We start from the raw sequence: 26288 nt of genomic DNA, 5'->3' as shown, positions 1-26288 counted from the left end.
TCTCAGGACCAGTTTACTTTACGACCTCGTGACGAAGAAGACCATCCATCTTGCAGGCAGGAAACTGAGTACTTGAAGTAATACAATTATCAGCGACAGAACCATGTAGTACAGCATCAGAATCGTATCCTCGTCTTCGTGGCGCAGTAGGAGCGTGTTGGGCCCATAACCTGTTAAAGAAATTGTTCAACGGAGATAGCAAAGTTTCCAAATGATGAAGACGCATATAACAATACGAAACTGGTTTATTTACATATGTATACACTCTTTTTCGCGGTCTTTTCGACCCCTCTTTTTGGCCGCCCGCTAGTCGGCCATTACCTGGAACCACCGGTGGGGGGTCTAGGCTCGGTTCTTTGGTCTCATGATATGGAGAATGGGGATTAAGGGGGGTAAACTCAACATGAACGCGCCCAGCAAAATTCCCAAAAAAAGAGAACGAGAAAATGAAACTGAACCAACAACAGTTACAGGCGATTATACAGGGTGTTTTGTTTTGCTCGATAAAGTGATTTTTTCAAAAACTATGTTTCTAGAAAGTTGAAATTTGTACTGTACATTATACTTGCCGGGGGACACTTTCTACCACAATCTGGCTCATTTAGCTATTGACTTTTCCTATTAGTTATTTAATCTAATAGGCCTGTGTTTTTATCTAGTCATATTCGAAACCTTTTTTAACTTTGATAGGCGAGAAGATAAATAGACCACAGGTTTAAAGGTCAGTAAAAACCTTCAATTTATTTAGTATTTAAATAACTGTAATACAAACTGTGTAAAATTGTTGTCGTAATCAATCTTAACAATCATGCCTCGATATTCCAGAGCTGATCGTGTGGAACTAGCGGCCATTTACTACGCGGAAGGTGGAAGAAATCTACGACGAGTGAGTGAGATCTTTGAGCAACGACATCCAGATAGAAGACCATCCATATCTACTGTAAGGCGAGCTATAAATGACTTTCACCAGTATGGCAACGTACAACCTCGATTTCGTGGGCCTGGTCAGCGGGATTTGGATTTTAAATACACTATTTTAGCCTATTTTGCCGCATAACCACTTAGTAGTTGCGCCGCGGCGAGTAAGGATTTGGCTTGCGGCAAAACTCGCATTTGGAAAATTTTACATAGGCATAAGTACCATCCTTACAGAGGAACGCTTCACCACGTTTACGAGATAGAGACGCTCAACAACGGCTGCATTTTTGCAACTGGCTGCTAAATTTCGTGCACGACGACCCACAATTACTCCGCAACATGCTATTCTCGGATGAATCCTCGTTTGCAAGTGACGGCCCTTACAATCACCAAAATAATCATGTTTGGGAAGACACAAATCCACACTGGGGATATGAACACCGTCACCAATTTCAATTTGGGCGCTTGAATGTTTTTATTGGTCTTGTTGGAAACCGGTTAATTGGTCCAGTATTCTTACCGCAAAATCTAAATGGCCATAGTTATTTAGATTTCTTGAGAAATGAGCTAGAACAACAACTTGACGAACTGCCGTTAGCGCAACGAGCAAGACTGTGGTTTCAGCAAGACGGCGCCCCGCCTCATTACCACAGAGCCGTGAGAGATTACCTAAACAACGAATTTCCATAACGATAGATAGGGAGAAACGGTCCCGTACACTGGCCAGCAAGGTCGACCGATCTGACTCCGTTGGATTTCTTTCTTTGGGGCTTCGTCAAGGACAAGGTGTACGCCACTCCGGTTGAGACCCTCGAAGAGCTGCGTCAACGAATTGTAAGCGCTTGCTGGGAAGTAACCCCGGATATGATTCAAGCCACCTTCGACAATATGATTGTTCGCGCAAAAGTCTGCATCGCAGCCGAAGGTGGTATTTTCGAAACGTACTTATAAATTTTGTTTGTAAGTAGATAAATAAAATTTATCTTTGTTTTTTCAAAAAATTCGCGTTTTTCATCCTACGAAATTAAATCGTGTAATACCTTCTTCGCCATTATCTCCTTGATTTTTCTGTGGTATATATTGCATTAAATACCAGATTAACAAATTTCTTTTAATGTGTTTAAAAAAAGATGATCCCGATAATCTTGCAGGGTAGATATATTACGGGTCAAGAGTCCTCTTCGTATTAAACTTTAACACTTTGCCACTCCTTTTGAATTATACAAATTCCTCCGTCTACCTTATGGAATCACCACCGCATCGGAGATTTTTCAACGCAGCAAGAAAGATCTTTTTCCTCCTACTTTATTCCCCAATCTCCATATTTCTACTCACTCCAGCCTCCACCCTTGCAGACCATAAACATGATCTTCTGGATGTACTTAACACTGCTTAAGACCAAAACCTAACCTTTTCTACAAGCAAAATGCAACTTGCTGTCACGGACATCACATATTTAGGTCATGAAATTTCACCTGCTCGTATCCAAATTGACAATAAATATATTACAGCAATCACCTCCATGCCACCACCAGTCGATAAAAAAGCACTTCAGCGATTCCTTGGAATGATTAATTATCTTGTAAGGTTCATTCCTGATGCTGCACAACACTCCTCAATTCTACGTCAACTTATTAAAAAAGACTCCATTTTCTTATGGAATGACACTTATCACGCACATTTTAACACACTCAAACACCTCTCCGGTGTTAACCTTTTTTCAACCTAATGTGCCGATCATACTGTCTGTTGATGCTAGCCCGACTGGTGCCGGATCTGTCCTGATTCAAAATGACCACCTTGTGGAATATACTTCAATATCGTGGAACACTACTCAATCTCGATATGCACACATCGAAAAAGAACTTTTGGCCATCGTCTATGCCTGTGAGCATTTTAGCTATTACATCACTGCTGTTAATATTACCACAAACCACTTCTCTCCATAATCCATAAGCCTCTACATTTAATATCTCCTCGGCTTCAACGCCTGGTACTAAGGCTGTCACGATATGACATTAACCTTGTGAATGTTCCAGGTTCTACTCTTCACATTGCTGATACCCTATCATGGGCTCATCAATCTGCCTCTCCATTTAACACTGATGACCTTGATGTTATCATGGTCCTACCACCGCTCTCCATACCATTTCCACTATACCTGATGAGAAATATAAGGCATTCAAATCTGAATTTCTCCATGATCTAACCATGGTTGCCTTGCGCCAATTCATTGAAAAAAGTTGGCTATCTACTCGGAAATCACTTCCCAAACCTTTACACTCCTATTGGCAATATCAAAATGAGCTTCATGTCTCGGAAGACTTACTTTATCGTGGTTCTACACTCTTAGTTCCTCCCTCATTACGTGAATATGTACTATCACAGCTTTATATTACTCAGCAGGGTATTTCTTCCTGCATTGCAAAGGCCAAGCTACACGTGTTCTAGCCCAACATGCTCATGGATATCACACAAATGATTCGCTCATGTCAAATATAACAATCCCGCTCTACTTCTAATTCAATACAACCACTACAACCACATCCCGTACCAAGTCTACCGTGGGAAGTAATCGGCACTGATCTTTTTCATGTCGACTCCAAGAACCACCTTTTACTTGTCGATTACTTCTCTAAGTTTATTGAGGCCCAAGAGCTAAACCACACCACCGCTAAAGAGGTCATCGCGTTTATGACTCCTCATTTTGCTCGCCATGGGTCACCTCCGAACAATTCCAAACTCTTCTCAAAAATTGGGGGGGGGGGGGTCACATTATGGCCAGTCCCTATTATCCAAAGTCTAATGGACTAACCGAACGCTCTGTACAAACAATCAAGAACTCCTTCATTAAAGCGTAAGCCTCTGGCAGATCCCTTAGCTATGCACTTTTGAAATATCACTCCATTAAGCAATTCGTCTAGTCCCTTATGGGCCGTCGCCTTCGTACCCATTGTCAACCCCCACAGAAACACTACAACTTCATTACCCCACTGATGCCACTCGTCAACAGATATATCACAAGCAGGAACTCATGAAGTTTTTATCATGATAAATTTGCACATGCGAAATCTCTTTCTCGCTTATCTATGAACAACGGATATTATTACAGTTAGACAATTGTTCTTGGGTCTCTACAATTATTACCCAAATTGGACCAGAACCCGAATCTTACATCGTACAAGACCAGCACGGCCACTCTTATCGAGTCACCCCATATTCACACGCGTTCTCTACCGCATGAAGCCTAGTGCAATTGCTACACCCCCGATACCTACATCATGTCCGACCTTTTCGCCGACTACCTACTGCACTGTAATACGCTCTGACCCTGCAAAACCAAATGTTCCTACTCTTCATCACCAGCGCCCCACCACGTCTCTAAGACATTCTACAACGTGCCTCTTTTATACCCACTACGGTGACTGCCCAGTTCTCTCGTCTCCACCGTCATCTAACCCCTGTACCGTCACCTTACCATCATCGACCTCTACGACAACCACAACTGCTACAAAACCATTTACCATTCATCATCGCCCGCAACCACGGCCCATTGATGTCCTTCGACGACCACCATTAATCACCATCGCACGCCCATTGGCTACTACTGTTCCTGGTAACTCTCCACTTCCCTCGCAGCAAGAGGAGCCGGGTTCGATCCCAGCTTGTGGCACTGGGTGGAAACTCAGAACAACTCCTGCGTTGAGTTTGCAAGTTCTCTCCCCACTGATTTAAGGGGGTTTCCCCTTCCATAAAATAGTTAGTGTAGGGAGCTGTTGGCTCGATCGCATTGTAACCTGGCCACCTGAATTAATGGCTTTAAAACTCGCGAATATAGCTCCCTCAAAAGAGCGATTTTCCCCCTCTTCCGACGCTCGTGGCGATTTCCCTCCCGTGAAAGAGGTACTTGCTAACACTCGGGAGTTTCTGTTCCGCGTTCCCTCTCCCTCTCACGAATAACGCTCCCTCAAAAGAGCGATTTTCCCCCTCTTCCGACGCTCGTGGCGATCTCCCTCCCGTGAAAGAGGGTCTTGCTGAAACTCGGGAGTTTCTGTTCCGCGTTCCCTCTCCCTCTCGCCGTTGAAAGCCCTCGCGCGAAAGAGGGACGCTCTGGAAATTCTCGATTTTCCCTCTTATTGTTATTTCGGCACGCTTAGAAAGGCGGGAATTTCGAATTTCAATTTATTTTCTACCTTTAAGCGGGACGGAAAACAAAGCGTTTCTTGTATTATTATGACGCGTATATGTTAAATTTTGCTACATAAGATATTTGAGGTTAACCGATATGTTCTTTTTTCGTTTTTCGAAGTTTCTTATATCTATATTTCTAAATATTTATAACCGACAGAGGAAAAATATTGAAGACAGTAACTTTGAGCTTGCTCAACACGTCATACCTTTTCCTCCCCGAAACCAAATCCTGGCTACGCCACTGTGTTGGAGACCGGCGGAACAATTCATTTATTACTATATGCTTATGGTCTAGGCACTATGTCGATTTTTCTATTCAACGTAAGCTTAATGTAAGTGTGTTGTCCTAACGACATTCATCGGCGAAGTCTTTTGACGCCACTATTGCTTGGATATCAAAATACTAAAAAAACAGTCTTTTGACGCCAAAATTTATTTTTCCCGTACAGGAAATAAAAATGCTACCAAACAGATGAAACAACGTTTCACACTATGGTTTCACACCACGTTTGCTTACATTAGCGACTGGAGTAAAAATACTCTTAAAGAAGACGGTAACTTTTAGCTTGCTCAACATGTCATACCTTTGAAACCATTTGCCATTATGTCACATATTACTAGTCAAAATACCACATAACCTATATATTTTATTATTATTTATTCTACGCGACCACGAATCGTAGTAAAACAAATCGTCAAATATTAAGTAGACATAATGACAAACCATTTCCGGCGGTCAGATATAAATACTACCAGAAAATGTTATATTATATACACTTGGAATATCTTAGGTCTCATGGCTACCTATTTAATAGTAGAAGGTAGTGACGTCACGCGTATTTTCCTATCAACATAAGTAACATAATAACAATAAGTATGACAATGAACGAGAATTACAACGAAACTGATTTTCACAGTTATTGAAGGAAAGAATATTTAAAGGGTGACCGGCAGAAGAAAACCTGGGCCTTTAAACATCGGTATCTCGCTTTCCTTTAAATTGCTAAATGGTTTTAGCGTATACATGGTGTATACACTTTTACCACTTATATTTTTATAAACACACTTATTAAGTTTGATCAGCTCATACTTTCCATATCAACCTATGTGTAAGCTTAATCAGAATATGAAAGTGGATTGTTTTATTGTTAACGTTTTCTCACGCCATTAAAGATTTTGTTACCTTATTACCGACGCGTCATCAAGAATAATACTGGTGTACCTCTTCAACGTAAATGTAAGCGTTTTTCTACTATTTGAGTAAACATACTCCTTTACTGCCCAATACATTATTAGTGAAACCTTTGTTTCAAAATGAGGGTGGTCCTGAAAAGGGCCGTTTTTTTTACTTGATTAATTTTCCAGCTTTAAGCGCTTCATTGTCGAAGAACTTGGGCTGCGGTCCAGCTTTCGCATTTTAGGTGCCGTCTCCTTTTCGACTCCAATTTAACTGTTACGGCGGGGGGGCTGCGATCACCCAAGGTGTTGAGGTCCCAATACCGCGGAGGAGTTGTTGGAGTGACGGGCCCGGTGTTTGGACATTTTATTCAACCGCTCCCTTCTCTTCTCCTCTGGAAAATCTAAGTACCACTTTAAACGAAAAGACAGGTAAATAATATGTTAACTTGACACGATAAATAAAAATAATTCAAATGAAAACTAATTTTATACTTTTTCAGAAAGCTGGCAGGCTTGTCCAGGTAAAGCTGCCTTGGCTATAATGTAAGCAAACGTGGTGTGAAACCATAGTGTGAAACGTTGTTTCACCTGTTTGGTAGCATTTTGATTTCCTATACGGGAAAAAAAAATTTTGGCGTCAAAAGACTTCGCCCATGAACCAATCATGCCGTTAAGACAACATACTTACATTAAGTTTAAGTTGATTACCTATGTCGACATGGATAGAAACCATAGTGTGAAACGAACTTATTTCTCCTGTTTTTTTAGTATTTTGATATCCTAGCAATAGTGGCGTCAAAAGACTTCGCCGATGAATGTCGTTAGGACAACACACTTACATTAAGCTTACGTTGAATAGAAAAATCGACATAGTGCCTAGACCATAAGCATAAAGTATCAAATGAATTTTTTTCCCGGTCTCCCACACAGTGACGTAGCCAGGATTTGGTTTCGGGGATGGAAAGGTACGACGTGTTGAGCAAGCTCAAAGTTACTGTCTTCAATATTTTTCCTCCGTCGGTTATAAATATTTAGAAATATAGATATAAGAAACTTCGAAAAACGAAACAAGAACATATCGGTTAACCTCAAATATCTTATGTAGCAAAATTTAACATATACGCGTCATAATAATACACGAAACGCTTTGTTTTCCGTCCCGCTTAAAGGTAGAAAATAAATTGAAATTCGAAATTATCGCCTTTCTAAGCGTGCCGACATAACAATAAGAGGGGAAATCGAGAATTTCCAGAGCGTCCCTCTTTCGCGCGAGGGACTTCTTTAAGATCGTCGAAAGAGGGGAATCTCCGCTCTCAGCCTCTCAGGCGTGGGCTTTCAACGGCGAGAGGGAGAGGGAAAGCGGAACAGAAACTCCCTCCCTTACGAAAATGACTTGATCCAATTTTGGATATTGGATCCAATTTGTATCAAGCTATATCCTGAAGGGATCAAATAAGAATCAACTATTTCTTGATCAAATAATTTTTATCAAATTTAGACCCAAAAAAATCTTTTAACTAAGAATTTAATCCCAGTTTGATCTAAATTGTTTTGATCAAATAGCATTGGATAAAATTTGGATCCAAATTAATTTGATCAAATAGCATTGGATACAATTTGGATCCAAATTAATTTGATCAAATAGCATTGGATAAAATTTGGATCCATATTAATTTGATCAAATAAAATTGTATCAATTTTAGATCCAAAAAAATCTTTTAACTAAGAATTGGATCCAAGTTTCATCTAAATTGTTTTGAATCCAATTGATATTTCGCCGGACACTTTCTTGGAATCTTGTACGGTCTCGTCATCTACCACCAGGGGCTAGAAACACTGAGAATAACTTAAGTCGGTTATTTAAATATATTATTTCTAAAATAGATGACGTAACCGTATAATGATAAATGACAGCCGCCGTTAGTGTTTCTAGAAAGTGCTCCCAACCGTGACACCATAGCGGATATCAATTGAGTGTTCAAGAATTTGGAGTATATATTCCTAACTCAATTCTATAAACATAATTATAGAAGGCGATAGGAGATTAGATGAATACTTTTTATATCTGGCAAGACCGCCAGAACAATATCGATCTCGGTAAATATATTTTTATTTCAATGGTTAAATTTATCGAAACTCTACAGCATGAAATTTTAATGTAACTAGAACGATTTTTTTCAATTGACCACGCGCCAATTTGAAAATGGAGGATTAGTCAGTAACGCCCAAGGTTAGTAAAAAATGCTATAAAAGGTAGACACGTTTGGGTGGTTTCGGTTTACGCGTCTTCTTATTTTAAGTCTGTTCCCGCCCTTCTACACTTTAGTCGGTTCTCTAATAGTTAGCCTTCCCAAAGTTACAGTGACGTCACTCGGTTCTGGTCAATTACATTTGTTTGTTTTATTTAATCTACCAAGTAGGAGGAATAAAGGGTAAAAACAGGGAATTTGGGTGTGGATAAATTTCATGGTTTTTGTGAATTTGTATGTTATATTTACCTCAATTAATTTCGTATTCCGCGTTTTGAACACTTTTTTATTTTTGGCCAAAGTAGACAACTTTTGGCAGATATCGTAGGTTTCCTAGGTTTTTGGCCTAAATATTAGCTTTTCATTATAGTACCTTATCGTTTCTTGGCATGATTTGTTATGTATGTAAGAAGTTAGGAGTCGTTTTCGGTCTCTTGGCTATAATTAATTGCCACGCGAGTTACTCTCACGGCTATGTGGAAGGTGTAGTATCTGCTGTTAATGTTATTAAATATAATTCATGTCGCTAAAATTACCTTTTTTTCAAAGTATTGCTTACCGCCCAGATTCCGTACTTTTAATGCTGGTCCCAGTCGGTATCCAAATCCCTTTGGATCTCAACTGGATCCAAATCTCATTGGATCAAGAGCTGATCTAAATCTCTTTGAATCCCAACTATATCCATATTTGATTGGATCCCAAATCTCTTTAAATAAAAATTGGATATAAATTTCATTGGATCCCGACTGGATCCAAATCTCATTGGATCAAGAGCTGATCTGGATCCCGACGGGATCCAAATATCATTAGATTCAGTCTAGATCAAAATCACATTGGATGCCGACTGGATCCAATTGTCATTGCATCCCGAACGAATCGAAATCTCTTTAGATCCCGAATGGATCCGAATCTCATATCAAGAACGGATCCAATTATCATTGGATCAAGACCCTTGGATCCCAACAAAATAACAGTTGGATCCAAAATTTAATACACACAGGTCTGTAATTGGATCCCCGTTTGATCTGTCCAATTTTTGATGAAATTTGGTTCAAATTTTGATCCACCATTTTCGTAAGGGCTATTTCACGAGAGGGAGATCGCCACGAGCGTCGAAAGAGGGGGAAAATCGCTCTTTTGAGGGAGCGTTATTCGCGAGAGAGAGAGGGAACGCCGAACAGAAACTCCCTCTTTCACGGGAGGGAGATCGCCACGAGCGTCGAAAGAGGGGGAAAATTACTTTTTTGTAAGAGCGTTATTCGCGAGAGAGAGAGAGGGAACGCCGAACAGAATCTCCCTCTTTCACGGGAGGGAGATCGCCATGAGCGTCGAAAAAGGGGAAAATCGCTCTTTTGAGGGAGCGTTATTCGCGAGAGGGAGAGGGAACGCCGAAAAGAAACTCCCTCTTTCACGGGAGGGAGATCGCCACGAGCCTCGAAAGAGGGGGAAAATCACTCTTTTGAGGGAGTGTTATTCGCGAGAGAGAGAGAGGGAACGCCGAACAGAATCGCCCTCTTTAACGGGAGGGAGATCGCCACGAGCGTCGAAAGAGGGGGAAAATCGCTCTTTTGGGGGAGCGTTATTCGCGAGAGAGAGAGGGAACGCCGAACAGAAACTCCCTCTTTCACGGGAGGGAGATCGCCACGAGCGTCGAAAGAGGGGGAAAATCGCTGTTTTGAGGGAGCGTTATTTGCGAGAGAGAGAGAGAGGGAACGCCGAACAGAATATCCCTCTTTCACGGGAGGGGGATCGCCACGAGCGTCGAAAGAGGGGGAAAATCACTCTTCTGAGGTAGCGTTATTCGCGAGAGAGAAAGGGAACGCCGAACAGAATCTCCCTCTTTCACGGGAGGCGGATCGCCACGAGCGTCGAAAGAGGGGGAAAATCGCTCTTTTGAGGGAGCTTTATTTGCGAGAGAGAGAGGGAACGAGGAACAGAATCTCCCTCTTTCACGGGAGGGGGATGGCCACGATCGTCGAAAGAGGGGGAAAATTACTTTTTTGAGGGAGCGTTATTCGCGAGAGAGAGAAAGAATGCCGAACAGAATCTCCCTCTTTCACGGGAGGGAGATCGCCACGAGCGTCGAAAGATGGGGGAAAATCGCTCTTTTGAGGGAGCGTTATCCGCGAGAGAGAGAGGGAACGCCGAACAGAATCTCCCTCTTTCACGGGAGGGAGATCGCCACGAGCGTCGAAAGAGGGGGAAAATCGCTCTTTTGAGGGAGCGTTATTTGCGAGAGAGAGAGGGAACGCCGAACAGAATCTCCCTCTTTCACGGGAGGGAGATCGCTACGAGCGTCGAAAGAGGGGGAAAATCGCTCTTTTGAGGGAGCGTTATTCACGAGAGAGAGAGGGAACACCGAACAGAATCTCCCTCTTTCACGGGAGGGAGATCGCCACGAGCGTCGAAAGAGGGGAAAAATCACTCTTTTGAGGTAGCGTTATTCGCGAGAGAGAGAGAGGGAACGCCGAACAGAATCTCCCTCTTTCACGGGAGGGGGATCGCCACGAGCCTCGAAAGAGGGGAAAAATCACTCTTTTGAGGTAGCGTTATTCGCGAGAGAGAGAGAGGGAACGCCGAACAGAATCTCCCTCTTTCACTGGAGGGAGATCGCCACGAGCGTCAAAAGAGGGGGAAAATCATTATTTTGAGGGAGCGTTATTCGCGAGAGAAAGAGGGAACGCCGAACAGAAACTCCCTCTTTCACGGGAGGGAGATCGCCACGAGCGTCAAAAGAGGGGGAAAATCACTATTTTGAGGTAGCGTTATTCGCGAGAGAGAGAGAGAGGGAACGCCGAACAGAATCTCCCTCTTTCACGGGAGGGGGATCGCCACGAGCCTCGAAAGAGGGGAAAAATCACTCTTTTGAGGTAGCGTTATTCGCGAGAGAGAGAGAGGGAACGCCGAACAGAATCTCCCTCTTTCACTGGAGGGAGATCGCCACGAGCGTCAAAAGAGGGGGAAAATTACTTTTTTGAGGGAGCGTTATTCGCGAGAGAGTGAGGGAACGCCGAACAGAATCTCCCTCTTTCACGGGAGGGGGATCGCCACGAGCGTCGAAAGAGGGGGAAAATCGCTCTTTTGAGGGAGCGTTATCCGCGAGAGAGAGTGGGAACGCCGAACAGAATCTCCCTCTTTCACGGGAGGGAGATCGCCACGAGCGTCGAAAGAGGGGGAAAATTACTTTTTTGAGGGAGCGTTATTCGCGAGAGAGAGAGGGAACGCCGAACAGAATCTCCCTCTTTCACGGGAGGGGGATCGCCACGAGCGTCGAAAGAGGGGGAAAATCGCTCTTTTGAGGGAGCGTTATCCGCGAGAGAGAGTGGGAACGCCGAACAGAATCTCCCTCTTTCACGGGAGGGAGATCGCCACGAGCGTCGAAAGAGGGGGAAAATCGCTCTTTTGAGGGAGCGTTATCCGCGAGAGAGAGAGAGAGAACGCCGAACAGAATCTCCCTCTTTCACGGGAGGGAGATCGCCCCGAGCGTCGAAAGTGGGGGAAAATAACTTTTTTGAGGGAGCGTTATTCGCGAGAGAGAAAGGGAAAGCCGAACAGAAACTCCCTCTTTCACGGGAGGGAGATCGCCACGAGCGTCGAAAGTTGGGGGAAATCGCTCTTTTGAGGGAGCGTTATTCGCGAGAGAGAGAGGGAACGCCGAACAGAATCTCCCTCTTTCACTGGAGGGAGATCGCCACGAGCGTCAAAAGAGGGGGATAATCGCTCTTTTGAGGGAGCGTTATTCGCGAGAGAGAGAGAGGGAACGCCGAACAGAATCTCCCTCTTTCACTGGAGGGAGATCGCCACGAGCGTCAAAAGAGGGGGAAAATCACTATTTTGAGGGAGCGTTATTCGCGAGAGAGAGAGGGAACGCCGAACAGAAACTCCCTCTTTCACGGGAGGGAGATCGCCACGAGCGTCGAAAGAGGGGGAAAATCACTTTTATGAGGGAGCGTTATTCGCGAGAGAGAAAGGGAAAGCCGAACAGAAACTCTCTCTTTCACGGGAGGGAGATCGCCACGAGCGTCGAAAGTTGGGGGAAATCGCTCTTTTGAGGGAGCGTTATTCGCGAGAGAGAGAGGGAACGCCAAACAGAATCTCCCTCTTTCACTGGAGGGAGATCGCCACGAGCGTCAAAAGAGGGGGATAATCGCTCTTTTGAGGGAGCGTTATTTGCGAGAGAGAGAGGGAACGCCGAACAGAATCTCCCTCTTTCACGGGAGGGAGATCGCCACGAGCGTCGAAAGAGGGGGAAAATCGCTCTTTTGAGGGAGCGTTATTCGCGAGAGAGAGAGGGAACACCTAACAGAATCTCCCTCTTTCACGGGAGGGGGATCGCCACGAGCGTCGAAAGAGGGGAAAAATCACTCTTTTGAGGTAGCGTTATTCGCGAGAGAGAGAGAGGGAACGCCGAACAGAATCTCCCTCTTTCACTGGAGGGAGATCGCCACGAGCGTCGAAAGAGGGGGAAAATCACTTTTATGAGGGAGCGTTATTCGCGAGAGAGAAAGGGAAAGCCGAACAGAAACTCTCTCTTTCACGGGAGGGAGATCGCCACGAGCGTCGAAAGTTGGGGGAAATCGCTCTTTTGAGGGAGCGTTATTCGCGAGAGAGAGAGGGAACGCCGAACAGAATCTCCCTCTTTCACTGGAGGGAGATCGCCACGAGCGTCAAAAGAGGGGGATAATCGCTCTTTTGAGGGAGCGTTATTTGCGAGAGAGAGAGGGAACGCCGAACAGAATCTCCCTCTTTCACGGGAGGGAGATCGCCACGAGCGTCAAAAGAGGGGGAAAATCACTATTTTGAGGTAGCGTTATTCGCGAGAGAGAGAGAGAGGGAACGCCGAACAGAATCTCCCTCTTTCACGGGAGGGGGATCGCCACGAGCCTCGAAAGAGGGGAAAAATCACTCTTTTGAGGTAGCGTTATTCGCGAGAGAGAGAGAGGGAACGCCGAACAGAATCTCCCTCTTTCACTGGAGGGAGATCGCCACGAGCGTCAAAAGAGGGGGAAAATTACTTTTTTGAGGGAGCGTTATTCGCGAGAGAGTGAGGGAACGCCGAACAGAATCTCCCTCTTTCACGGGAGGGGGATCGCCACGAGCGTCGAAAGAGGGGGAAAATCGCTCTTTTGAGGGAGCGTTATCCGCGAGAGAGAGTGGGAACGCCGAACAGAATCTCCCTCTTTCACGGGAGGGAGATCGCCACGAGCGTCGAAAGAGGGGGAAAATTACTTTTTTGAGGGAGCGTTATTCGCGAGAGAGAGAGGGAACGCCGAACAGAATCTCCCTCTTTCACGGGAGGGGGATCGCCACGAGCGTCGAAAAAGGGGGAAAATCGCTCTTTTGAGGGAGCGTTATCCGCGAGAGAGAGTGGGAACGCCGAACAGAATCTCCCTCTTTCACGGGAGGGGGATCGCCACGAGCCTCGAAAGAGGGGAAAAATCACTCTTTTGAGGTAGCGTTATTCGCGAGAGAGAGAGAGGGAACGCCGAACAGAATCTCCCTCTTTCACTGGAGGGAGATCGCCACGAGCGTCAAAAGAGGGGGAAAATTACTTTTTTGAGGGAGCGTTATTCGCGAGAGAGTGAGGGAACGCCGAACAGAATCTCCCTCTTTCACGGGAGGGGGATCGCCACGAGCGTCGAAAGAGGGGGAAAATCGCTCTTTTGAGGGAGCGTTATCCGCGAGAGAGAGTGGGAACGCCGAACAGAATCTCCCTCTTTCACGGGAGGGAGATCGCCACGAGCGTCGAAAGAGGGGGAAAATTACTTTTTTGAGGGAGCGTTATTCGCGAGAGAGAGAGGGAACGCCGAACAGAATCTCCCTCTTTCACGGGAGGGGGATCGCCACGAGCGTCGAAAGAGGGGGAAAATCGCTCTTTTGAGGGAGCGTTATCCGCGAGAGAGAGAGGGAACGCCGAACAGAATCTCCCTCTTTCACGGGAGGGAGATCGCCACGAGCGTCGAAAGAGGGGGAAAATCACTTTTATGAGGGAGCGTTATTCGCGAGAGAGAAAGGGAAAGCCGAACAGAAACTCTCTCTTTCACGGGAGGGAGATCGCCACGAGCGTCGAAAGTTGGGGGAAATCGCTCTTTTGAGGGAGCGTTATTCGCGAGAGAGAGAGGGAACGCCAAACAGAATCTCCCTCTTTCACTGGAGGGAGATCGCCACGAGCGTCAAAAGAGGGGGATAATCGCTCTTTTGAGGGAGCGTTATTTGCGAGAGAGAGAGGGAACGCCGAACAGAATCTCCCTCTTTCACGGGAGGGAGATCGCCACGAGCGTCGAAAGAGGGGGAAAATCGCTCTTTTGAGGGAGCGTTATTCGCGAGAGAGAGAGGGAACACCTAACAGAATCTCCCTCTTTCACGGGAGGGGGATCGCCACGAGCGTCGAAAGAGGGGAAAAATCACTCTTTTGAGGTAGCGTTATTCGCGAGAGAGAGAGAGGGAACGCCGAACAGAATCTCCCTCTTTCACTGGAGGGAGATCGCCACGAGCGTCAAAAGAGGGGGAAAATTACTTTTTTGAGGGAGCGTTATTCGCGAGAGAGAGAGGGAACGCCGAACAGAATCTCCCTCTTTCACGGGAGGGGGATCGCCACGAGCGTCGAAAGAGGGGGAAAATCGCTCTTTTGAGGGAGCGTTATCCGCGAGAGAGAGTGGGAACGCCGAACAGAATCTCCCTCTTTCACGGGAGGGAGATCGCCCCGAGCGTCGAAAGTGGGGGAAAATAACTTTTTTGAGGGAGCGTTATTCGCGAGAGAGAAAGGGAAAGCCGAACAGAAACTCCCTCTTTCACGGGAGGGAGATCGCCACGAGCGTCGAAAGTTGGGGGAAATCGCTCTTTTGAGGGAGCGTTATTCGCGAGAGAGAGGGAACGCCGAACAGAATCTCCCTCTTTCACTGGAGGGAGATCGCCACGAGCGTCAAAAGAGGGGGATAATCGCTCTTTTGAGGGTGCGTTATTCGCGAGAGAGAGAAAGGGAACGCCGAACAGAATCTCCCTCTTTCACTGGAGGGAGATCGCCACGAGCGTCAAAAGAGGGGGAAAATCACTATTTTGAGGGAGCGTTATTCGCGAGAGAGAGAGGGAACGCCGAACAGAAACTCCCTCTTTCACGGGAGGGAGATCGCCACGAGCGTCGAAAGAGGGGGAAAATCACTTTTATGAGGGAGCGTTATTCGCGAGAGAGAAAGGGAAAGCCGAACAACAGAAACTCTCTCTTTCACGGGAGGGGGATCGCCACGAGCGTCGAAAGAGGGGGAAAATCGCTCTTTTGAGGGAGCGTTATCCGCGAGAGAGAGTGGGAACGCCGAACAGAATCTCCCTCTTTCACGGGAGGGAGATCGCCACGAGCGTCGAAAGAGGGGGAAAATCGCTCTTTTGAGGGAGCGTTATCCGCGAGAGAGAGAGAGAGAACGCCGAACAGAATCTCCCTCTTTCACGGGAGGGAGATCGCCCCGAGCGTCGAAAGTGGGGGAAAATAACTTTTTTGAGGGAGCGTTATTCGCGAGAGAGAAAGGGAAAGCCGAACAGAAACTCCCTCTTTCACGGGAGGGAGATCGCCACGAGCGTCGAAAGTTGGGGGAAATCGCTCTTTTGAGGGAGCGTTATTCGCGAGAGAGAGAGGGAACGCCGAACAGAATCTCCCTCTTTCACTGGAGGGAGATCGCCACGAGCGTCAAAAGAGGGGGATAATCGCTCTTTTGAGGGAGCGTTATTCGCGAGAGAGAGAGAGGGAACGCCGAACAGAATCTCCCTCTTTCACTGGAGGGAGATCGCCACGAGCGTCAAAAGAGGGGGAAAATCACTATTTTGAGGGAGTGTTATTCGCGAGAGAGAGAGGGAACGCCGAACAGAAACTCCCTCTTTCACGGGAGGGAGATCGCCACGAGCGTCGAAAGAGGGGGAAAATCACTTTTATGAGGGAGCGTTATTCGCGAGAGAGAAAGGGAAAGCCGAACAGAAACTCTCTCTTTCACGGGAGGGAGATCGCCACGAGCGTCGAAAGTTGGGGGAAATCGCTCTTTTGAGGGAGCGTTATTCGCGAGAGAGAGAGGGAACGCCAAACAGAATCTCCCTCTTTCACTGGAGGGAGATCGCCACGAGCGTCAAAAGAGGGGGATAATCGCTCTTTTGAGGGAGCGTTATTTGCGAGAGAGAGAGGGAACTCCGAACAGAATCTCCCTCTTTCACGGGAGGGAGATCGCCACGAGCGTCGAAAGAGGGGGAAAATCGCTCTTTTGAGGGAGCGTTATTCGCGAGAGAGAGAGGGAACACCTAACAGAATCTCCCTCTTTCACGGGAGGGGGATCGCCACGAGCGTCGAAAGAGGGGAAAAATCACTCTTTTGAGGTAGCGTTATTCGCGAGAGAGAGAGAGGGAACGCCGAACAGAATCTCCCTCTTTCACTGGAGGGAGATCGCCACGAGCGTCAAAAGAGGGGGAAAATTACTTTTTTGAGGGAGCGTTATTCGCGAGAGAGAGAGGGAACGCCGAACAGAATCTCCCTCTTTCACGGGAGGGAGATCGCCACGAGCGTCGAAAGAGGGGAAAAATTACTTTTTTGAGGGAGCGTTATTCGCGAGAGAGAGAGGGAACGCCGAACAGAATCTCCCTCTTTCACGGGAGGGGGATCGCCACGAGCGTCGAAAGAGGGGGAAAATCGCTCTTTTGAGGGAGCGTTATCCGCGAGAGAGAGTGGGAACGCCGAACAGAATCTCCCTCTTTCACGGGAGGGAGATCGCCCCGAGCGTCGAAAGTGGGGGAAAATAACTTTTTTGAGGGAGCGTTATTCGCGAGAGAGAAAGGGAAAGCCGAACAGAAACTCCCTCTTTCACGGGAGGGAGATCGCCACGAGCGTCGAAAGTTGGGGGAAATCGCTCTTTTGAGGGAGCGTTATTCGCGAGAGAGAGGGAACGCCGAACAGAATCTCCCTCTTTCACTGGAGGGAGATCGCCACGAGCGTCAAAAGAGGGGGATAATCGCTCTTTTGAGGGTGCGTTATTCGCGAGAGAGAGAAAGGGAACGCCGAACAGAATCTCCCTCTTTCACTGGAGGGAGATCGCCACGAGCGTCAAAAGAGGGGGAAAATCACTATTTTGAGGGAGCGTTATTCGCGAGAGAGAGAGGGAACGCCGAACAGAAACTCCCTCTTTCACGGGAGGGAGATCGCCACGAGCGTCGAAAGAGGGGGAAAATCACTTTTTTGAGGGAGCGTTATTCGCGAGAGAGAAAGGGAAAGCCGAACAGAAACTCTCTCTTTCACGGGAGGGAGATCGCCACGAGCGTCGAAAGTTGGGGGAAATCGCTCTTTTGAGGGAGCGTTATTCGCGAGAGAGAGAGGGAACGCCGAACAGAATCTCCCTCTTTCACTGTAGGGAGATCGCCACGAGCGTCAAAAGAGGGGGATAATCGCTCTTTTGAGGGAGCGTTATTTGCGAGAGAGAGAGGGAACGCCGAACAGAATCTCCCTCTTTCACGGGAGGGAGATCGCCACGAGCGTCAAAAGAGGGGGAAAATCACTATTTTGAGGTAGCGTTATTCGCGAGAGAGAGAGAGAGGGAACGCCGAACAGAATCTCCCTCTTTCACGGGAGGGGGATCGCCACGAGCCTCGAAAGAGGGGAAAAATCACTCTTTTGAGGTAGCGTTATTCGCGAGAGAGAGAGAGGGAACGCCGAACAGAATCTCCCTCTTTCACTGGAGGGAGATCGCCACGAGCGTCAAAAGAGGGGGAAAATTACTTTTTTGAGGGAGCGTTATTCGCGAGAGAGTGAGGGAACGCCGAACAGAATCTCCCTCTTTCACGGGAGGGAGATCGCCACGAGCGTCGAAAGAGGGGGAAAATTACTTTTTTGAGGGAGCGTTATTCGCGAGAGAGAGAGGGAACGCCGAACAGAATCTCCCTCTTTCACGGGAGGGGGATCGCCACGAGCGTCGAAAGAGGGGGAAAATCGCTCTTTTGAGGGAGCGTTATCCGCGAGAGAGAGTGGGAACGCCGAACAGAAACTCCCTCTTTCACGGGAGGGAGATCGCCACGAGCGTCGAAAGAGGGGGAAAATTACTTTTTTGTAGGAGCGTTATTCGCGAGAGAGAGAGAGGGAACGCCGAACAGAATCTCCCTCTTTCACGGGAGGGAGATCGCCATGAGCGTCGAAAAAGGGGAAAATCGCTCTTTTGAGGGAGCGTTATTCGCGAGAGGGAGAGGGAACGCCGAAAAGAAACTCCCTCTTTCACGGGAGGGAGATCGCCACGAGCCTCGAAAGAGGGGGAAAATCACTCTTTTGAGGGAGTGTTATTCGCGAGAGAGAGAGAGGGAACGCCGAACAGAATCGCCCTCTTTCACGGGAGGGAGATCGCCACGAGCGTCGAAAGAGGGGGAAAATCGCTCTTTTGGGGGAGCGTTATTCGCGAGAGAGAGAGGGAACGCCGAACAGAAACTCCCTCTTTCACGGGAGGGAGATCGCCACGAGCGTCGAAAGAGGGGGAAAATCGCTGTTTTGAGGGAGCGTTATTTGCGAGAGAGAGAGAGAGGGAACGCCGAACAGAATATCCCTCTTTCACGGGAGGGGGATCGCCACGAGCGTCGAAAGAGGGGGAAAATCACTCTTCTGAGGCAGCGTTATTCGCGAGAGAGAAAGGGAACGCCGAACAGAATCTCCCTCTTTCACGGGAGGCGGATCGCCACGAGCGTCGAAAGAGGGGGAAAATCGCTCTTTTGAGGGAGCTTTATTTGCGAGAGAGAGAGGGAACGAGGAACAGAATCTCCCTCTTTCACGGGAGGGGGATGGCCACGATCGTCGAAAGAGGGGGAAAATTACTTTTTTGAGGGAGCGTTATTCGCGAGAGAGAGAGGGAATGCCGAACAGAATCTCCCTCTTTCACGGGAGGGAGATCGCCACGAGCGTCGAAAGATGGGGGAAAATCGCTCTTTTGAGGGAGCGTTATCCGCGAGAGAGAGAGGGAACGCCGAACAGAATCTCCCTCTTTCACGGGAGGGAGATCGCCACGAGCGTCGAAAGAGGGGGAAAATCGCTCTTTTGAGGGAGCGTTATTTGCGAGAGAGAGAGGGAACGCCGAACAGAATCTCCCTCTTTCACGGGAGGGAGATCGCTACGAGCGTCGAAAGAGGGGGAAAATCGCTCTTTTGAGGGAGCGTTATTCACGAGAGAGAGAGGGAACACCGAACAGAATCTCCCTCTTTCACGGGAGGGAGATCGCCACGAGCGTCGAAAGAGGGGAAAAATCACTCTTTTGAGGTAGCGTTATTCGCGAGAGAGAGAGAGGGAACGCCGAACAGAATCTCCCTCTTTCACGGGAGGGGGATCGCCACGAGCCTCGAAAGAGGGGAAAAATCACTCTTTTGAGGTAGCGTTATTCGCGAGAGAGAGAGAGGGAACGCCGAACAGAATCTCCCTCTTTCACTGGAGGGAGATCGCCACGAGCGTCAAAAGAGGGGGAAAATCATTATTTTGAGGGAGCGTTATTCGCGAGAGAAAGAGGGAACGCCGAACAGAAACTCCCTCTTTCACGGGAGGGAGATCGCCACGAGCGTCAAAAGAGGGGGAAAATCACTATTTTGAGGTAGCGTTATTCGCGAGAGAGAGAGAGAGGGAACGCCGAACAGAATCTCCCTCTTTCACGGGAGGGGGATCGCCACGAGCCTCGAAAGAGGGGAAAAATCACTCTTTTGAGGTAGCGTTATTCGCGAGAGAGAGAGAGGGAACGCCGAACAGAATCTCCCTCTTTCACTGGAGGGAGATCGCCACGAGCGTCAAAAGAGGGGGAAAATTACTTTTTTGAGGGAGCGTTATTCGCGAGAGAGTGAGGGAACGCCGAACAGAATCTCCCTCTTTCACGGAAGGGGATCGCCACGAGCGTCGAAAGAGGGGGAAAATCGCTCTTTTGAGGGAGCGTTATCCGCGAGAGAGAGTGGGAACGCCGAACAGAATCTCCCTCTTTCACGGGAGGGAGATCGCCACGAGCGTCGAAAGAGGGGGAAAATTACTTTTTTGAGGGAGCGTTATTCGCGAGAGAGAGAGGGAACGCCGAACAGAATCTCCCTCTTTCACGGGAGGGGGATCGCCACGAGCGTCGAAAGAGGGGGAAAATCGCTCTTTTGAGGGAGCGTTATCCGCGAGAGAGAGTGGAAACGCCGAACAGAATCTCCCTCTTTCACGGGAGGGAGATCGCCACGAGCGTCGAAAGAGGGGGAAAATCGCTCTTTTGAGGGAGCGTTATCCGCGAGAGAGAGAGAGAGAACGCCGAACAGAATCTCCCTCTTTCACGGGAGGGAGATCGCCCCGAGCGTCGAAAGTGGGGGAAAATAACTTTTTTGAGGGAGCGTTATTCGCGAGAGAGAAAGGGAAAGCCGAACAGAAACTCCCTCTTTCACGGGAGGGAGATCGCCACGAGCGTCGAAAGTTGGGGGAAATCGCTCTTTTGAGGGAGCGTTATTCGCGAGAGAGAGAGGGAACGCCGAACAGAATCTCCCTCTTTCACTGGAGGGAGATCGCCACGAGCGTCAAAAGAGGGGGATAATCGCTCTTTTGAGGGAGCGTTATTCGCGAGAGAGAGAGAGGGAACGCCGAACAGAATCTCCCTCTTTCACTGGAGGGAGATCGCCACGAGCGTCAAAAGAGGGGGATAATCGCTCTTTTGAGGGAGCGTTATTTGCGAGAGAGAGAGGGAACGCCGAACAGAATCTCCCTCTTTCACGGGAGGGAGATCGCCACGAGCGTCAAAAGAGGGGGAAAATCACTATTTTGAGGTAGCGTTATTCGCGAGAGAGAGAGAGAGGGAACGCCGAACAGAATCTCCCTCTTTCACGGGAGGGGGATCGCCACGAGCCTCGAAAGAGGGGAAAAATCACTCTTTTGAGGTAGCGTTATTCGCGAGAGAGAGAGAGGGAACGCCGAACAGAATCTCCCTCTTTCACTGGAGGGAGATCGCCACGAGCGTCAAAAGAGGGGGAAAATTACTTTTTTGAGGGAGCGTTATTCGCGAGAGAGTGAGGGAACGCCGAACAGAATCTCCCTCTTTCACGGGAGGGGGATCGCCACGAGCGTCGAAAGAGGGGGAAAATCGCTCTTTTGAGGGAGCGTTATCCGCGAGAGAGAGTGGGAACGCCGAACAGAATCTCCCTCTTTCACGGGAGGGAGATCGCCACGAGCGTCGAAAGAGGGGGAAAATTACTTTTTTGAGGGAGCGTTATTCGCGAGAGAGAGAGGGAACGCCGAACAGAATCTCCCTCTTTCACGGGAGGGGGATCGCCACGAGCGTCGAAAGAGGGGGAAAATCGCTCTTTTGAGGGAGCGTTATCCGCGAGAGAGAGTGGGAACGCCGAACAGAAACTCCCTCTTTCACGGGAGGGAGATCGCCACGAGCGTCGAAAGAGGGGGAAAATTACTTTTTTGTAGGAGCGTTATTCGCGAGAGAGAGAGAGGGAACGCCGAACAGAATCTCCCTCTTTCACGGGAGGGAGATCGCCATGAGCGTCGAAAAAGGGGAAAATCGCTCTTTTGAGGGAGCGTTATTCGCGAGAGGGAGAGGGAACGCCGAAAAGAAACTCCCTCTTTCACGGGAGGGAGATCGCCACGAGACTCGAAAGAGGGGGAAAATCACTCTTTTGAGGGAGTGTTATTCGCGAGAGAGAGAGAGGGAACGCCGAACAGAATCGCCCTCTTTCACGGGAGGGAGATCGCCACGAGCGTCGAAAGAGGGGGAAAATCGCTCTTTTGGGGGAGCGTTATTCGCGAGAGAGAGAGGGAACGCCGAACAGAAACTCCCTCTTTCACGGGAGGGAGATCGCCACGAGCGTCGAAAGAGGGGGAAAATCGCTGTTTTGAGGGAGCGTTATTTGCGAGAGAGAGAGAGAGGGAACGCCGAACAGAATATCCCTCTTTCACGGGAGGGGGATCGCCACGAGCGTCGAAAGAGGGGGAAAATCACTCTTCTGAGGTAGCGTTATTCGCGAGAGAGAAAGGGAACGCCGAACAGAATCTCCCTCTTTCACGGGAGGCGGATCGCCACGAGCGTCGAAAGAGGGGGAAAATCGCTCTTTTGAGGGAGCTTTATTTGCGAGAGAGAGAGGGAACGAGGAACAGAATCTCCCTCTTTCACGGGAGGGGGATGGCCACGATCGTCGAAAGAGGGGGAAAATTACTTTTTTGAGGGAGCGTTATTCGCGAGAGAGAGAGGGAATGCCGAACAGAATCTCCCTCTTTCACGGGAGGGAGATCGCCACGAGCGTCGAAAGATGGGGGAAAATCGCTCTTTTGAGGGAGCGTTATCCGCGAGAGAGAGAGGGAACGCCGAACAGAATCTCCCTCTTTCACGGGAGGGAGATCGCCACGAGCGTCGAAAGAGGGGGAAAATCGCTCTTTTGAGGGAGCGTTATTTGCGAGAGAGACAGGGAACGCCGAACAGAATCTCCCTCTTTCACGGGAGGGAGATCGCTACGAGCGTCGAAAGAGGGGGAAAATCACTCTTTTGAGGTAGCGTTATTCGCGAGAGAGAGAGAGGGAACGCCGAACAGAATCTCCCTCTTTCACTGGAGGGAGATCGCCACGAGCGTCAAAAGAGGGGGAAAATTACTTTTTTGAGGGAGCGTTATTCGCGAGAGAGTGAGGGAACGCCGAACAGAATCTCCCTCTTTCACGGGAGGGGGATCGCCACGAGCGTCGAAAGAGGGGGAAAATCGCTCTTTTGAGGGAGCGTTATCCGCGAGAGAGAGTGGGAACGCCGAACAGAATCTCCCTCTTTCACGGGAGGGAGATCGCCACGAGCGTCGAAAGAGGGGGAAAATTACTTTTTTGAGGGAGCGTTATTCGCGAGAGAGAGAGGGAACGCCGAACAGAATCTCCCTCTTTCACGGGAGGGGGATCGCCACGAGCGTCGAAAGAGGGGGAAAATCGCTCTTTTGAGGGAGCGTTATCCGCGAGAGAGAGTGGAAACGCCGAACAGAATCTCCCTCTTTCACGGGAGGGAGATCGCCACGAGCGTCGAAAGAGGGGGAAAATCGCTCTTTTGAGGGAGCGTTATCCGCGAGAGAGAGAGAGAGAACGCCGAACAGAATCTCCCTCTTTCACGGGAGGGAGATCGCCCCGAGCGTCGAAAGTGGGGGAAAATAACTTTTTTGAGGGAGCGTTATTCGCGAGAGAGAAAGGGAAAGCCGAACAGAAACTCCCTCTTTCACGGGAGGGAGATCGCCACGAGCGTCGAAAGTTGGGGGAAATCGCTCTTTTGAGGGAGCGTTATTCGCGAGAGAGAGAGGGAACGCCGAACAGAATCTCCCTCTTTCACTGGAGGGAGATCGCCACGAGCGTCAAAAGAGGGGGATAATCGCTCTTTTGAGGGAGCGTTATTCGCGAGAGAGAGAGAGGGAACGCCGAACAGAATCTCCCTCTTTCACTGGAGGGAGATCGCCACGAGCGTCAAAAGAGGGGGATAATCGCTCTTTTGAGGGAGCGTTATTTGCGAGAGAGAGAGGGAACGCCGAACAGAATCTCCCTCTTTCACGGGAGGGAGATCGCCACGAGCGTCAAAAGAGGGGGAAAATCACTATTTTGAGGTAGCGTTATTCGCGAGAGAGAGAGAGAGAGGGAACGCCGAACAGAATCTCCCTCTTTCACGGGAGGGGGATCGCCACGAGCCTCGAAAGAGGGGAAAAATCACTCTTTTGAGGTAGCGTTATTCGCGAGAGAGAGAGAGGGAACGCCGAACAGAATCTCCCTCTTTCACTGGAGGGAGATCGCCACGAGCGTCAAAAGAGGGGGAAAATTACTTTTTTGAGGGAGCGTTATTCGCGAGAGAGTGAGGGAACGCCGAACAGAATCTCCCTCTTTCACGGGAGGGGGATCGCCACGAGCGTCGAAAGAGGGGGAAAATCGCTCTTTTGAGGGAGCGTTATCCGCGAGAGAGAGTGGGAACGCCGAACAGAATCTCCCTCTTTCACGGGAGGGAGATCGCCACGAGCGTCGAAAGAGGGGGAAAATTACTTTTTTGAGGGAGCGTTATTCGCGAGAGAGAGAGGGAACGCCGAACAGAATCTCCCTCTTTCACTGGAGGGAGATCGCCACGAGCGTCAAAAGAGGGGGAAAATCATTATTTTGAGGGAGCGTTATTCGCGAGAGAAAGAGGGAACGCCGAACAGAAACTCCCTCTTTCACGGGAGGGAGATCGCCACGAGCGTCGAAAGAGGGGGAAAATCGCTCTTTTGAGGGAGCGTTATCCGCGAGAGAGAGTGGGAACGCCGAACAGAATCTCCCTCTTTCACGGGAGGGAGATCGCTACGAGCGTCGAAAGAGGGGGAAAATCACTCTTTTGAGGTAGCGTTATTCGCGAGAGAGAGAGAGGGAACGCCGAACAGAATCTCCCTCTTTCACTGGAGGGAGATCGCCACGAGCGTCAAAAGAGGGGGAAAATCATTATTTTGAGGGAGCGTTATTCGCGAGAGAAAGAGGGAACGCCGAACAGAAACTCCCTTTTTCACGGGAGGGAGATCGCCACGAGCGTCAAAAGAGGGGGAAAATCACTATTTTGAGGTAGCGTTATTCGCGAGAGAGAGAGAGAGAGGGAACGCCGAACAGAATCTCCCTCTTTCACGGGAGGGGGATCGCCACGAGCCTCGAAAGAGGGGAAAAATCACTCTTTTGAGGTAGCGTTATTCGCGAGAGAGAGAGAGGGAACGCCGAACAGAATCTCCCTCTTTCACTGGAGGGAGATCGCCACGAGCGTCAAAAGAGGGGGAAAATTACTTTTTTGAGGGAGCGTTATTCGCGAGAGAGTGAGGGAACGCCGAACAGAATCTCCCTCTTTCACGGGAGGGGGATCGCCACGAGCGTCGAAAGAGGGGGAAAATCGCTCTTTTGAGGGAGCGTTATCCGCGAGAGAGAGTGGGAACGCCGAACAGAATCTCCCTCTTTCACGGGAGGGAGATCGCCACGAGCGTCGAAAGAGGGGGAAAATTACTTTTTTGAGGGAGCGTTATTCGCGAGAGAGAGAGGGAACGCCGAACAGAATCTCCCTCTTTCACGGGAGGGGGATCGCCACGAGCGTCGAAAGAGGGGGAAAATCGCTCTTTTGAGGGAGCGTTATCCGCGAGAGAGAGTGGGAACGCCGAACAGAAACTCCCTCTTTCACGGGAGGGAGATCGCCACGAGCGTCGAAAGAGGGGGAAAATTACTTTTTTGTAGGAGCGTTATTCGCGAGAGAGAGAGAGGGAACGCCGAACAGAATCTCCCTCTTTCACGGGAGGGAGATCGCCATGAGCGTCGAAAAAGGGGAAAATCGCTCTTTTGAGGGAGCGTTATTCGCGAGAGGGAGAGGGAACGCCGAAAAGAAACTCCCTCTTTCACGGGAGGGAGATCGCCACGAGACTCGAAAGAGGGGGAAAATCACTCTTTTGAGGGAGTGTTATTCGCGAGAGAGAGAGAGGGAACGCCGAACAGAATCGCCCTCTTTCACGGGAGGGAGATCGCCACGAGCGTCGAAAGAGGGGGAAAATCGCTCTTTTGGGGGAGCGTTATTCGCGAGAGAGAGAGGGAACGCCGAACAGAAACTCCCTCTTTCACGGGAGGGAGATCGCCACGAGCGTCGAAAGAGGGGGAAAATCGCTGTTTTGAGGGAGCGTTATTTGCGAGAGAGAGAGAGAGGGAACGCCGAACAGAATATCCCTCTTTCACGGGAGGGGGATCGCCACGAGCGTCGAAAGAGGGGGAAAATCACTCTTCTGAGGTAGCGTTATTCGCGA

This window comes from Leiobunum rupestre, chromosome 4 (assembly GCF_980474605.1).
Source record: "Leiobunum rupestre chromosome 4, qqLeiRupe1.1.hap1, whole genome shotgun sequence".
In the NCBI taxonomy this organism is placed as follows: domain Eukaryota; kingdom Metazoa; phylum Arthropoda; class Arachnida; order Opiliones; family Sclerosomatidae; genus Leiobunum; species Leiobunum rupestre.
The sequence above is the reverse complement of the archived record's forward strand: the minus strand, read 5'-3'. Positions refer to the sequence as shown.